The 14,168-nt window shown below is 36.2% G+C and overlaps 1 protein-coding gene across 6 annotated transcripts in view; it reads left to right on the plus strand.

The window, feature by feature from the left end:
- The window catches only part of MEMO1 (mediator of cell motility 1), a 142,316-nt gene that overhangs the window by 91,506 nt on the left and 36,642 nt on the right, over positions 1 to 14,168 (plus strand). The window lies entirely within an intron of this gene.

The following is a 14,168-nucleotide window of genomic DNA, read 5'->3' on the forward strand; positions in this document are numbered from 1 at the left end:
GTAAAGAGTTTTAAAATTTTTGTTGAAATAAAAATTTGGGATTGGATTTTCTGAATGTGGATTGAAGTTGGTTTTGAGTAGTTTGCCTATGAAGGCTTAACGTGTAAAGTGACATGGTTGTCTTATTAGGTAGAAATATTAAAAGAAAAAAACAACAACCCGTGTGTGTGTGTTTGTGTGTATTGATTTGCCTGTTATCTTATTCATTATACATTCATTTATCTCAGAGTAACAATTACATTCTTTCATGTTATAGTGCTATAAGTAAGTAATCATAAAATTTTAGATTTGGAAGTAACTTTGGAGGTAATTTATTTCAGCCTTAATCAAAGTACATGAATCTCTATTATAAAAGAGATTATTGTATAATAATATATAGTAAAAGAGATTATCTAAATATAGATCTGTTATAAAAGAGATCTCTTTTATAAAAAGTGCTTGACAGATTTTTATTTGGTACCTGCTAAAAGGTCTTCTAGTGATAGGGTGTTCACTAGACTATAAGTAGAGTGAAGACAGGGACAATATCTATTTTGTTTTCCACTTATACCCCAGTGCCTAGCACAACGCCTGTCACGTAGTAGTCAATTTATTTTGGTAAAATGAAAGAATTGTTTTAAGAGCTTTCTTTCTTCTTTTAGGGCAATATTCAAATTAGTAAGTTTTCCTTTTATAGGTCACATTTTTCTAATTTTTTCAACCATTTCCTTTATATGGACTTAATATTCCATATGTAGTTTGACTAGTTCTAAATATGGTGAGATTATTCCTTCTCTGGTCCTCATTACTGTATTCTCTTAGGAAAATAAGTAGTGCATTATAGGTTTTCAGTAAATATTTGTCAATTAAATGCATTAATGAAGTCTGAGATTATCTAAGCAGTTATTATGCTGATATGGCCTACCTTACTATTGTCTGATATACTTGTGGTCAGCTCAAACCCCAAGGCTTTTTTATAGTGTTAAGCTGGATTATTTCTCCTCTTGTACTTTTGTGGTTGATTTCTTTTTAACCCTAAATGTGTTTGTCTCTTCAGTTATTTCTGTTTAATTTTTCCATGTTGCTTTTATTCCATTATTGCAGTTTTGGGGGTTATTTCCACTCTTAATTCTGTTATCAAAGTATTATTTACTTCTCTCAGTCTTATGTTATCCACATCTTTTCACAATGATAACTATGAGGAATTAACATAAACCTGAAGAAGTTTCCAAAAATAGTGTGATATTAAATTATAAGCAGTATAATTTTAGGTTAATTATTTTAATACATTCTAATTCTTTAGACGTTATTAAACCAATATAGGCTGTTTAAGTTTTGGAATCCTAGTGTAATCAGAACATCCCATTCTTCAACTACATAGGACAGTAGAAAACTTTCGTTAGTTGCTGAAATGTTTGCGTATTTTGTCATAAGAAAATATATTTTAGACTTAATAAATTTCAATACAATAGGACCAGTAAACTGCCAACAGTATCCTTAAGGAAGCTTTAATAAAATAACATTTTTGTTGTTATTTCAAAAGTAAAACAGGCATAATGTGGTAATTTAGGAAAATAGAAATTTGAAACCAGTGAACAAAATTTTTGTTCATAATTTTCTATTAAATAGTGTTAAATAACCACTTTTAAGTATATCACTTCTCAAGAAAACCTTCCCTACATCTCAGATTACATTAGGATTCCTAATACTGACTCTTAGAGAGTACCTAGTACTTTTCCTTTGTAGTCTTTGCTGCGCTCACTACCTGTATCAGTCTTTCATTACTGAGTAACAAATTGCCTCAAAGCTTAGTGACTTAAAATCATAACTATTTTATTGCTCACAATTTTTGGATCAGGAGTTTGAGTAGGGAATACCTTGCTCTGGTCCACAAGATACTGACTGAGATGGCTGGAGTGGGCCTTGAGGATCCAAGATGGCCTTAGTGCTGGCTTTTACTTGAGACACCTCATCTGTTCTCTAGATGGCCTGTTTGTTTACCAACCAGGGCTTTTCTATTTTCTTGGTTTCTCTGTAGAAGGATAGTCTGGATTTCTTTACATGGTGATTCTGGATAACAAGAGAAAAAAACCAGAAGTTTCTTGGCCCATTAAGGCCTAGGCCTGAAACTACATAGTATCATTTCAACTGCATTTTGTTTTTCAAAGGAGAAATAGATGCCACCTCTTGACAGGAGGAGTAGCATATGTGTACAGGAGTAGGAGGTATTGTTGCCAGCCATCTTTGCAGATGGCTACCACAATTCTTCCTCTGGTGGACAATTCACATTTCTCCAACATGGAGGGCACCCCCAGCTCTCCTAAGATGCCCAGAAATCTCATCCAGTTATGATCTCAGTTCGAAGTCCATTATCTTATGATCTGCATTAGGTTGGGATATGGATGAGGCTCCTTGGGTGTAGCTCTTTTTGATTTGGATACCTGTGCACTAAGAAGGCAAGTCTCCCCCTCGCCCTCCCAATACACTCAGTATACAGTTTTGAGACAAGGACAGTAAAGCACAATAGTTACTTCCGTTGCAGAGTGAAAGAATGGGAAGCATGTAGTAGTCGCTGGTCCAAAGCAATTCTGAACTCTAACCAGGAAATAGAAAATATCCTTGATTATGGCTTGGTTCTGTCTTCTGGTAGTGGCTTCATAATTCATTACAGATGGTTCCTGACTTATGATGATTCCACTTAAGATTTTTTGGCTTTTTGATGTTGTGAAAGTGATATATATTAAGTAGAAACTGTACTTCGAATTTTGAATTTTGATCTTTTCCCAGGCTAGCAATGTGTGTGCTTACTCTCTCATGTTTCTGCGCAGTGGCAGTGAGTCGCAGCACCCAGGCAGCCTCATGATCACAAGGGTGAACAACCGGTACACTTAAAATCCTCTGTACCAAGACAACCATTCTGTTTTTCATTTTCAGTACAGTATTCAATAAATTACATGAGAGATTCAACACTTTATTATGAAAAAGGCTTCGTGTTAGATGATTTGCCCAACTGTAGACTAATGTAAATGTTCTAAGCACATTTAATGTAGGCTAGGCTAAGCTATGATGTTTAGTAGGTTAGGTGTGTTAAATGTATTTTCAACTTACAGTGGGTTTATTGAGACTTAACCCCATTTAAGTTGAGGAAGACCTGTATTATTCTTAGCTCTTGACTGGATCCTTTCGGCTTTTGGCTCTCCTCTCTGAGTCATTTTTACTTTTCCATAAGAAATGGGCCTTGTTTGCATCTAAGTAGCAGTTTTAGTCTGCTTCATGTATGTGACAGTTTAAGAGCCTAAAGGCCTCTTTTTATTTGGAACAGTGTTTTGTTTTGTTTTTTAGTACAAACTGATTGAACTCCATTAAACACTTTGTGGGTTTTCTGTACATCAGATTATAAGTGCGTTCCATTAGACAAAAGTCACATCCACAGTTCTTTCTGAGACAGGCTTCTTTCTACTTTGGATCTCAAGTTAGGGGCCTGGAGTTTCTTAGAAGCCCTTTTACCTGCCTGAGAGAGTATACAAGCACTGTCTTAAGTCTTCCTGAGGTCCTAATACATTTTACAGATGCGTTTTGATTTGATGCCTCTGAGCCCATGTTCTTGGTAGCACTGTGGATTTGATCTTTGTCCTTATGCTGTTTCTTTGACAGTTTTCTGCTATCTGTAGAGGCTAGCGATGAGAAAGTTATTTTCCAACCAAGCAACTCCTGGTTGGAAATATTTCTTTTAAATTCTGCTTATAATTCTTTAGCTCATGTTTTTCTTCTTGTACCTTCTCATACTTGGCTGTAAAGAAGCCATTGACACTTTGAATATTTTGTCTGGAAATCTTCTTAGCTATTTTTAATCTTTAAGTGTATTTTTAATCTTCTAAGTTACGTTATGCTAATTGTTCTCCCAGCAAATAATATGGATAACCCTATTTCTAGCCTCCTATAGCAGTGTCCTTACTGCTTATCCAGTTTCCAGGCTCCTTGTTGCCCTTTCAACTTCCACCTATCTCTGTGTCCACAAAGCCAATATTATATTTTTTAGGTTTCTCTTACAGTAATATACTTTCCAGGTGCTATGTTTTGGTCTCAGTTATCTATTGCAGCATGGCATATCACCTTAAAGTACCTTTTTTTTTTTTTGCTTATGATTCTTTGGGCTAGAAATTTGTTCAGGGATGAGTGGCAACCAGTCATCTCTGTTTTATCTGCTGCCAGTTGAGACAGGTTGACTTAGGCTAGATGTTCCAAGGTGCTCTCACTTTCTGTTTGGGGCTATGATGCAGGTTGTCTGCTGGGCACCTTAGTTCTCATCTTGGTGCTATCTCCACTTGTTGTTACTCTTCCTTCAGGGCCTGTCTCTTACACATGGTTTCCCTTTCCTGCTGGACTATCCTGAAGTACATGGCAGTTCAGGGTAACAAGAAAACAAGTAGAAACTTCTAGGCCTCTTAATATTTAGGCTTGGAACTGGCACAGTATCACTTATGTTGCATTCTACTTGGCAAAGTAAGTTGGAAGGCTAGGTTCAAAGGGAAGGAGAAATTGGCTCTATACCTAATGGGAGGGGTGGCATGAGCATTCAGAAGTGGGAGGAATTTTGGTGATTATATTTGTAGACAACCTACCACAGTAGCACTGCAGTTAAATAGCTCTTTATCTCCCTTCTCTGGTACTTCCCTAACCTATTCCCTACTCCAGGGCAGCTAGTCTACCCTGTATCTTCTGTACTCATCTCAGTACCTGGTACACAAAAGGATCTCAATAATTAATTGTTGAATAAATTAATAACAATCTATTTTTAATACTTTTATTAAATATTTTTTCCAAAAATGAGATCAGTTTTTTTTTATTAACTGCTTTTCATATCATGAACCTATTTCCATGTCATTTTTAAACTCCTTTTTATTGGATATACATAGGACTTTCTAGTGTATGTCTCTGTAATACTTCAATTGATCATTTAATTTTAAAACTTTTCCCTCATTTTTCACTACTATAAAAACAGGTTTAACAATTAAATATCTATTATTTATAATTTTCTTATTTTAAACAGATTTTAAAATGATATTCATTAGAGGTTATAGAGGAGAAAACATAAAATGACCCATAATCCCCTTGCTCAGTTAATTCTGTTGACATTTAAAAAATGGATGTACATGGTTTAAAAGTGTAAACAACATCAAGAAGTACAAAATGAGCAGTGAAAGCCGCTTTGCTTCTCCTCAACCAGTGTTTACTGACAGTAAAAATTATTATAGATATGCTAACATATATGTATGCATATGTTTGTGTATATACAATATATGTATAAGATTTATACATACACATGTTTTTGTGAAAATTAAAACATGTAAATAGGAGATGATATCTTAAGTATTTTATTCTGATCCTTTTTTTCCATATATTATCTTTACGATTGAAATTCATAGTTTTTTTTTGTTTTTTTTTTTTTTTTTGTGGTACGCGGGCCTCTCACTGTCGTGGCCTCTCCCGTTGTGGAGCACAGGCTCCGGACGCGCAGGCTCAGCGGCCATGGCTCACGGGCCCAGCCGCTCTGCGGCATGTGAGATCTTCCCAGACCGGGGCACGAACCCATGTTCCCTGCATCAGCAGGCGGACTCTCAACCACTGCGCCACCAGGGAAGTCCAGAAATTCATAGTTTTTAATATTGCATATAATTACATTTGAGAGAGTTAAGTTCGGATATGTAGAAATCGTCTATCTTGAAAAAAACTGTTCACTCTTAAAATTAACAACATGATCCCACCTCTTCTTTTTCTTTGCATTTTACTCTGTTCAGTTATCTTTCGCCCCTTTTATTCCTTTCTCTATATCATTCCCATTTACTCTATTTACAGTTTAAATTTTTAATTGATTTCTGGGGTAATTTACATACTGTAAAATATTCTCTTTATGGCATAGAAGTCTGTGAATATTGATAAATGCAGAGTTGTAAATATTCACCACCGTCAAGATATAGAACAATTCCTTTGCCCTAATTTCAATGCTTTTCTTTTTTGTTCAGAAAAATGTGCAAAGTAAATAGAGTTCTTTAGTAACTTTCAAAGTGTTTGAGAAATATGACTCTATAAAAATGTTCATGTTGGGGCTTCCCTGGTGGCGCAGTGGTTGAGAGTCCGCCTGCAGATGGGGGGGACGTGGATTCGTGCCCCGGTCCGGGAGGGTCCCACATGCCGTGGAGCGGCTGGGCCGGTGAGCCATGGCCGCTGGGCCTGCGCGTCCGGAGCCTGTGCTCCGCAGCGGGAGAGGCCACGGCAGTGGGAGGCCCGCGTACCGCAAAAAAAAAAAAAAAGTTCATGTTCACTGTAAAAATATCATTATTATCTTGTTAGCCATATAATGCTTTTTGTTACTAATATTTTGGAACATGGGCAACTTGAAAGCACAGTACCATGTATTTAAATCTGTTTCATCTTATGTTTCAGGTTCTAGCCAATCTTAGAAATTCACCATGGTTAGGATTTGGTAACTTAGTACTTACACCATTATATATATCTAGAAAATCTTGATTTTGTATAGTTTAATCCAGATTGTTAAACCTAATTCTTGTAATTCTTGTGTTTATTTGTATTAATTATATTTTTGAGTTCCCTGAGTATGTCAGATGCCTTGTATGGTATTAATTACTATTAACTGAACATTTTTTCTATTTGTAACATCTTATACTAGTATAATACATTTGTGATAATTGATGAACCAACATTGATACATGATTATTAACTGAAGTTCATAGTTTAATTAAGGTTCACTCTTTGTGTTATATAGTTTATGGGTTTTGTGAAGTGCCTCATGTCATGTATCTACCATTATAGTACCCTGTAAAATAGTTTTACTGCCCTAAAAATCCCCTGTGCTTTACCTATTCGTCTTCTCCCCCCTCTCTACCTCCATCCAACCCCTGGTAACTGCTGATCTTTTTACTGTCTTCATAGTCATATAGTTTCTAGAATATCATGTAGTTGGAATCATGCAGTATGTAGCCTTTTCAGGTTGGCTTCTTTAACTTAGTAATATATTTTCAAGATTCCTTCATGTCTTTTTATGGCTTGGTAGCTTATTTTTCTTTATGTTGAATAATAGTCCATTTTATGGGTGTATCCATTTACCTATTAAGAGATTATTGATATACTTGGATTAATATCTGTTATATTTGTTACCATTTTCTGTTCATTGCCCTTGTTCTTTATTTCTTTTTTGACTTCCCCTCTTCTTCTTCTTGCTCAGGTTTTAATTGAGCATTTAATATGAATTCATTTTCTTTCCTCTCTTTGTATATTGATTATACTTCTTTTTACTTTGTTTAGTGGTTGCTTTAAAGTTTGCAACATACATTTGCAACTGATGCAAGTGTACTTTCAAGTAACACTGTGCTGATTCATGTAGTGCAAGTATCTTATAACAGAGTATTCCCGATTTCTCCTTCCTGTCCCTTATAACATTGTTATCATTCATAAGCTATAATTACCAAACACATTATTGCTATAATTATTTTGAACAATTGTTATCTGTTGGATCAATTAAGAATAAGAAAAATAAAATAAACGAAAGATGTTATTTTACATTCTTTTATCCCTCTCTAATGTGCTTCCTTTCTTTTATGTCGATATGAGTTTATGACCTATATCATTTTCCTTGTCTCAGAAGGACTTTTTGGCAGTTTATAGCTCTGATTTTATTTTATTTATTTTAAAATACTTATTTATTTGGCTGTATTGGGTCTTAGTAGTGGCGTGCGGGTTCTTCTCTAGATGTGGCGCACAGGCTCCAGAGCACATGGGCTCAGTAGTGCGGCCCTCAGGTTTAGTTGCCCCGCAGCATGTAGGATCTTAGTTCCCCAACCAGGGATCAAACCCGCTTCCCCTGCATTGGAAGGCAGATTCTTAACTACTGGACCACCAGGGAAGTTCCTGATTTTATTATTTAAAACTTGTTATTTTGGGTTGGAAAAAGGATTTCTTTTCCTTTACCTTTGTCACTTCTCAGGAATACACAAGAGACTCCTTTTCCAATGTTGCTGTTAATCACAGATGAAGAATAATGTATTTTATTCATGGGGAGTAATTAAGTAGGCTAGTAAACAAAACTCATTTCGGCCCATAATCGTAATTCCCCCTGCCTTCAGTTTTACTAGTTATTGATGTAAAGATTTAATTTTTTTTTTTTTTTTTTTGCGGTACGCGGGCCTCTCACTGTTGTGGCCTCTCCCGTTGCGGAGCACAGGCTCCGGACGCGCAGGCTCAGCGGCCATGGCTCACGGGCCCAGCCGCTCCGTGGCATGTGGGATCTTCCCGGACCGGGGCATGAACCCGTGTCCCCTGCATCAGCAGGCGGACTCTCAACCACTGCGCCACCAGGGAAGCCCTGGCTTTTGTTTTTAAGGTGACATTTACTCTCAAAATTTTGGTTAATCTGAATTTTTCCGGTATTAGTAGAGTTGCCTAATTGTGCAAGGAATGACAGGTGATACAAAATAAGTAAATATTTTGTGTTTCCTCAGCATATAGTCTAGTAGGAGAGATAACTATATAAATAAATGTAATATAATTCAAAATGTAATAAGTACGATTGAAGAGTTTATAGGAACAGAAAAGGGGGGGTGTAGGTGATAACTGAGGGGAGCACAGAAGGCTTTGTGAGAAGGTGATATTTGAGTGGACTTTGAGGATGGCTATAATTTTCACAGAATGGGGCAGAATTTTTTGAGGGAAAGGGAGTACTGTAAATACAAAGTATAGGAGTAAGAAAGCCCAGGGCTTATTTTAAGAACAGAAAATTATTCGACTCAGCTTGCAGGAGTTACAGAAGGCTGAGCTAGTAACTGAGGTCTGTCTGTAGATGTTTTTTGGCCTGTTAGAAAAAGTTAGAAAAAGTTTTTTCACAGATATGAATGTTTTTAGTTGGATATTGGTCCTGCCACTTCCTGTTATCTTATACCTTATCTGACTTTTCACACATATATGATACCAACGTGGGACTGGAGACATTTGAATAGGTAACTTTGTAGAGGTGTAGAGTAAGAGGGCCAAGATTAGAAAGTTGGAAAGTAGGTTGGAACAGGATTATGAAGGGTATTGAATGTCATTTTAAGATATTTGTATTTCATTCCATGATTGGTATAGAGCTAGTAAAAGTTCCTCAGCAAAAGAGAGAGATGATTAGAACTTGACTATAAGAGTGTTACTCTTTGATGGCCTGATGGTACTGTGAAGGATGGATTAGAATTGGAAGAGGTTGATAGAAATAGTTTAGAAATCACGGGGGCTTTGAACTAACGTAGTGGTGGATAGGATAGCAGACTGAGCAGATTATGGGAGACATTTAAAGGTTAGAATGAGCAAAACTTGGTAAATATTTCTATGTGGTAGAGTAAGATAATTTTAAGATAAGTTTAAGGCCTAAGAGTATACAATTATCAGAGATGGTAAAGCTGTTAAGTTTTAGGTGTAAACCCGGGTGTAATTTTAGGAGAGCATAGGGCATGGAAATAAATGTTGACTTGTTTCTTTCAAAATACTAGAATGTCTCTATAATTCTGACAGCAGACTTGGGCCAATTTATCATAGGACTCTTGCTTCAAATGGTTGAGTTTCCAAAACAGAGTTTAGTACGATTCTCTGGTACCTGAAATATGCCTGCTCTTGTAAAACCTTTCTAATCAGTATTCCTACTGGAATGGAAATTCAGAAAGATAAAACCTTTGAAATTAGTTTTGATAATCTCATTAGATTCACCTACCTGATCCAACAGTAAAGATTTATAATGACTTAATGGTAATTTTAGTTGTCATTGACAGCTAGTTTACCTTCTCCCTTTTCCCTTTTCTTTCCCTTCCCCAGTTTCCCTTTTTCATGAACATAGAAGTTTCCTTTTGAGTATTACCTGTATCCGGAAGAGAGCATTTTTTAGAATTATAGATAGAACATGGAGAATCTCTGGAATAATAAGTACAAATTCTCTGTTGGTCGTAATGGAATAATTTTAGTTTCTATGACCATGAAAAGGATGAGCAAGAGGTAGCATAAGACATTTGAGAAGATTGGGATGTATTTTATTTTTATCAGAGTAAAGATTTTTTTATATTTACATATGTTTTGTCCTCTTTTTTCCCTATGAATATTTTCTGTCTAAAAGAGGAGAGGAGGGTAAATTATATAGTGATATTATTGTGGCAACAGCCTCAGCACCTTAGGGATAAGAATAATTTTTCTTCTGACTGGCTTAGTTATTATTTATTTATTTGGTTGCACTGGGTCTTAGTTGCGGCAGGCGGGCTCCTTAGTTGTGGCTTGCCAGCTCCTTAGTTGTGGCATGCAGACTCTTAGTTGCAGCATGCATGTGGGATCTAGTTCCCCAACCAGGGATTGAACCCGGGCCCCCTGTATTGGGAACACGGAGTCTTAACCACTGTGCCACCAGGGAAGTACCTATGATTTTTTTTTAAAATTCTCACCTGAGTAGCTCTGGACTGCTTCTAAAATCTTTGGGAAGTTGGAACTTGTATAGAAAAGAAATTTCTCATGTTCATCAATGTTGTTCAGGGGAGAAATATTCAGATTAATGCCATAGAAAGAATAAGCAAATAACTATTTGTATACAGTATTTCATCTAGTTTAAAATGTCATCAATTTTAAGATTTCAGTTACTTATATATCACTAATTAAGTAAAAACGCTGTCATTTAAATTGTTTTCTTATCACTTAGAATATTCATATTAGAGTTCACATTTTTTCCTTCTGATGAGGACTTTTAAGATCTACTCTTAGCAAGTTTCGAATATTCAATAGCGTTATTAACTGTAGCATTAACTGTAGAACTGTTAGCTACAAATTCACATTTTTATATTAGAATTTTTACATTAGAATTTAGACTTTTTGTGCTCTGTACCATTAAGAGCATTGGTGATACGGTGATATTGTTTTTTAAAAAATATTTGTTTATTTATTTATTTGGCTGCGCTGGGTCTTAGTTGCGGCATGTGGGATCTTTGTTCCAGCACGTGGGATCTTAGTTGTGGCACGCGGGACCTTTTAGTTGTGGCATGCGGGATCTTTAGTTGCGGCATGTGGGATCTAGTTCCCTGACCAGCGATCGAACCCGGGCACCCTGCGTTGGGAGTGCGGAGTCTTAGCCACTGGACCACCAGGGAAGTCCCAATATTGTTTGTTTGGTTTTTAAAAATTTTTATTTATTTATGGCTGCACTGGGTCTTCATTGCTGTGCGCGAGCCTTCTCTAGTTCTCTGTTGTTGCAGGGCACAGGCTCTAGGTGCGTGGGTTTCAGTGGTTAAGACGTGTAGGTTTCAGTGGTGAGGCACGTGGGCTCAGCAGTTGGCAGGCAGATTCTTAACCATGCACCACCACGGAAGCCCATATTGTTTGTTTTTAAAGAGAGTGCTTCACTATTGGTTCTGGGATTTCAATTATCGTTTGTTACACATCTTGGATATAGTAATTTTCTGCAGCATGGGTTAAAGTATAGGACAGAAAAAGGGATAAAACTTTCATCTACATTACTAAAGTGCTCACAAGAGTTTTGCAAGGTACATTTTATTAACTCTGTTTTTACTGATGACAGTTGAGGCTTAGGGTAGGTTAAGTAACCTGGTGCAAGTAGCACAGTTTGCAAGTGGCAAAGATGGATTTCTTCTTCTTCTTTTTTTAACAGTTTTATTGAAGTATGAAATATGAGTGATATCTTGTAAAATTCATCCACATAAGATTATAGCTCACTGATTTCTGATAAATTTATAGATTTGTGCAGACATCTCACAATCTAGTTTTAAAACAACATTTTTATCACCCAAAAAAGAAACCGTGTGTCCATTTGAGGGCAGTTCTTGCTCCCATTCTCAACCTTAGGCAACCATTTACCTTCTTTCTTTCTCTATAGATTTGTAGTTTTTGGAAATTTTAAATAAATGGAATCATACAAAATATAGTCTTTTGTGTCTGTCCTTTTTCACTTAGCATGCTGTTTTTGAGATTCATCCATGTTGCGGTATGTACCCATGGTTCATTCTTTTTATTGCCAAGTGGTTATTCCATTGTATGAATATGCCACATTTTGTTTAACAATTCACCAGTTAATGGACATTTGGATCATTTTCATTTTTGGCTATTAGGAATAATGATATAAACATTCTTGTACAAGTCTTTATGTGAACATATGTTTTCATTTCTTTTGAATAGTTACTTGGAAATGGAATTGCTGAGTCATATGATAAGTCTGTGTTTTAACTCTTTTAGAAACTGCCAAACTGTTTTTCAAAGTGATGACACTGTTTTATATTCCAGGAACAATGCATGAGGGTTCTGTTTCTCCACATTCTGTCCAGTACCTGTTATTGTCAGTCTTTTTATTACAACCATTCTGATAGATGTGTAGTGTAACCTCACTGTGGTGTTAATTTGCATCTCTCCAGTGACTTACGAAGTTGAGCAAGTTTTCATATGATTATTAGTCATTCGTGTATCTTCTTTTGTCAAATGCCTAGTCATATATTTTGCCCTAGTTTTAATTTGATAATTTATCTTTTTACTGAGTTACAAGATTTTATATATTCTGGACACAGGTTTTTTTATTCATATATATGATATGCAAAGATTTCCTCCCATTGTATGGCTTGTCTGTTTGTTTTCTTAATAGTGTCTGTTGAAGAGCAAACATTCTTGATGAATTTTTATCTTTTTTCTTTTCTTGTATGGATTCTGCTTTTGAATCCAGGGCCACATAGATTTTCTTTTCTTGAATGTGTTCTGCAGACCATATCTGGCCCACAGCTTGTTATTGTAATATTTTATCGGAACATAGTCACACCCATTCATTTACCTAATGACTATGGCTGCTTTCTCTTTACAGTGACAGTTGAGTAGTTTCTACAGATATTGTATGGCCCAGAAAACCTACAGTATGGCCCATTTCAAAAGATGTTTGCTGAACCCAGTTCTAGATGTGTTACGGTTTTAGATTATAGTTGTGGCTATTAACCAGTTTGTGTATGGTATGAGGTAAAGGTCTGAGTTCACTTTTTTTCTATGGATACGCAATTATCCCAGTACCATTTGTTGAAAAGTCTATCCTGTAAGTAATGAGTCATTTTCTTTTTGCTGCTTTCAAGATTTTCTCTTTGTCTTTGATTTTCATCAGTTTCATTATGGTGTACCTAGGTTGGGAATCTCTTTATACTTACCTACTTTGGGTTGTTTAGTTTTTTTTGATCTGAAGATTAATGTTTTTCATGAAATTTGGAAAGTTTTCAGCCATTATTTTTTTCTAATACTTTTACTGTAACTTTTCTGGGATTCCCATTGTGTGCATCCTCCTATGTTTGATATTGTATATATTAAGCATAGTTTCCTTTATTTCTTTGAACATATTTTTAATAACTTTTAAAATCTTTGTCTGCTAAATCTAATATCTGGTCCCATTTGGATACAGCTTCTACTTCCACTCCCACCCCCACCCTACGCCCAAGAGTGGGTCACAGGTTCCTTTTTCTTTGCCTCACAATTTTTTTCTTGAAACTGGACTCTTTACATTCTGGGTTGGCCAAAAAGTTTGTTTGTGTTTTTCCATAAGCTCTTACAGAAAAAACGGAACGAACCTTTTAGCCAATCCAATAGTATATTATAGCAACTTTATTCTTTTTTTTTAAACTTTTTATTTTATATTATAGTCAATTAACAATGTTGTGATAGTTTCAGGTGTACAGCAGAGTGATTCAGTTATACATATACATGTATCTATTATTTTTCAAATACTTTTCCCATTTAGGTTGTTACATAATATTGAGCAGAGTTCCCTGTGCTATACAGTAGGTCCTTGTTGGTTATCCATTTTAAATATAGCAGTGTGTAGTGTCAGTCCCAAACTCCCTAACTATCCCTCCCCTCTACCCTTCCCCCCTGGTAATCATAAGTTTGTTCTCTAAGTCTGTGAGTCTGTTTCTGTTTTGTAAATAAGTTCATTTGTACCTTTTTTTTTTTTTTTTTTTGCGGTACGAGGGCCTCTCACTGTTGTGGCCTCTCCCGTTGCGGAGCACAGGCTCAGCGGCCATGGCTCACAGGCCCAGCCGCTCCGCGGCATGTGGGATCTTCCCGGACCGGGGCACGAACCTGTGTCCCCTGCATCGGCAGGTGGACTCTCAACCACTGCGCCACCAGGGAAGCCC

The sequence above is a fragment of the Delphinapterus leucas genome, chromosome 13 (assembly GCF_059928025.1).
Source record: "Delphinapterus leucas isolate spDelLeu-1000000601 "Yukka" chromosome 13, BTC_Dleu_Yukka2, whole genome shotgun sequence".
Taxonomy (NCBI): domain Eukaryota; kingdom Metazoa; phylum Chordata; class Mammalia; order Artiodactyla; family Monodontidae; genus Delphinapterus; species Delphinapterus leucas.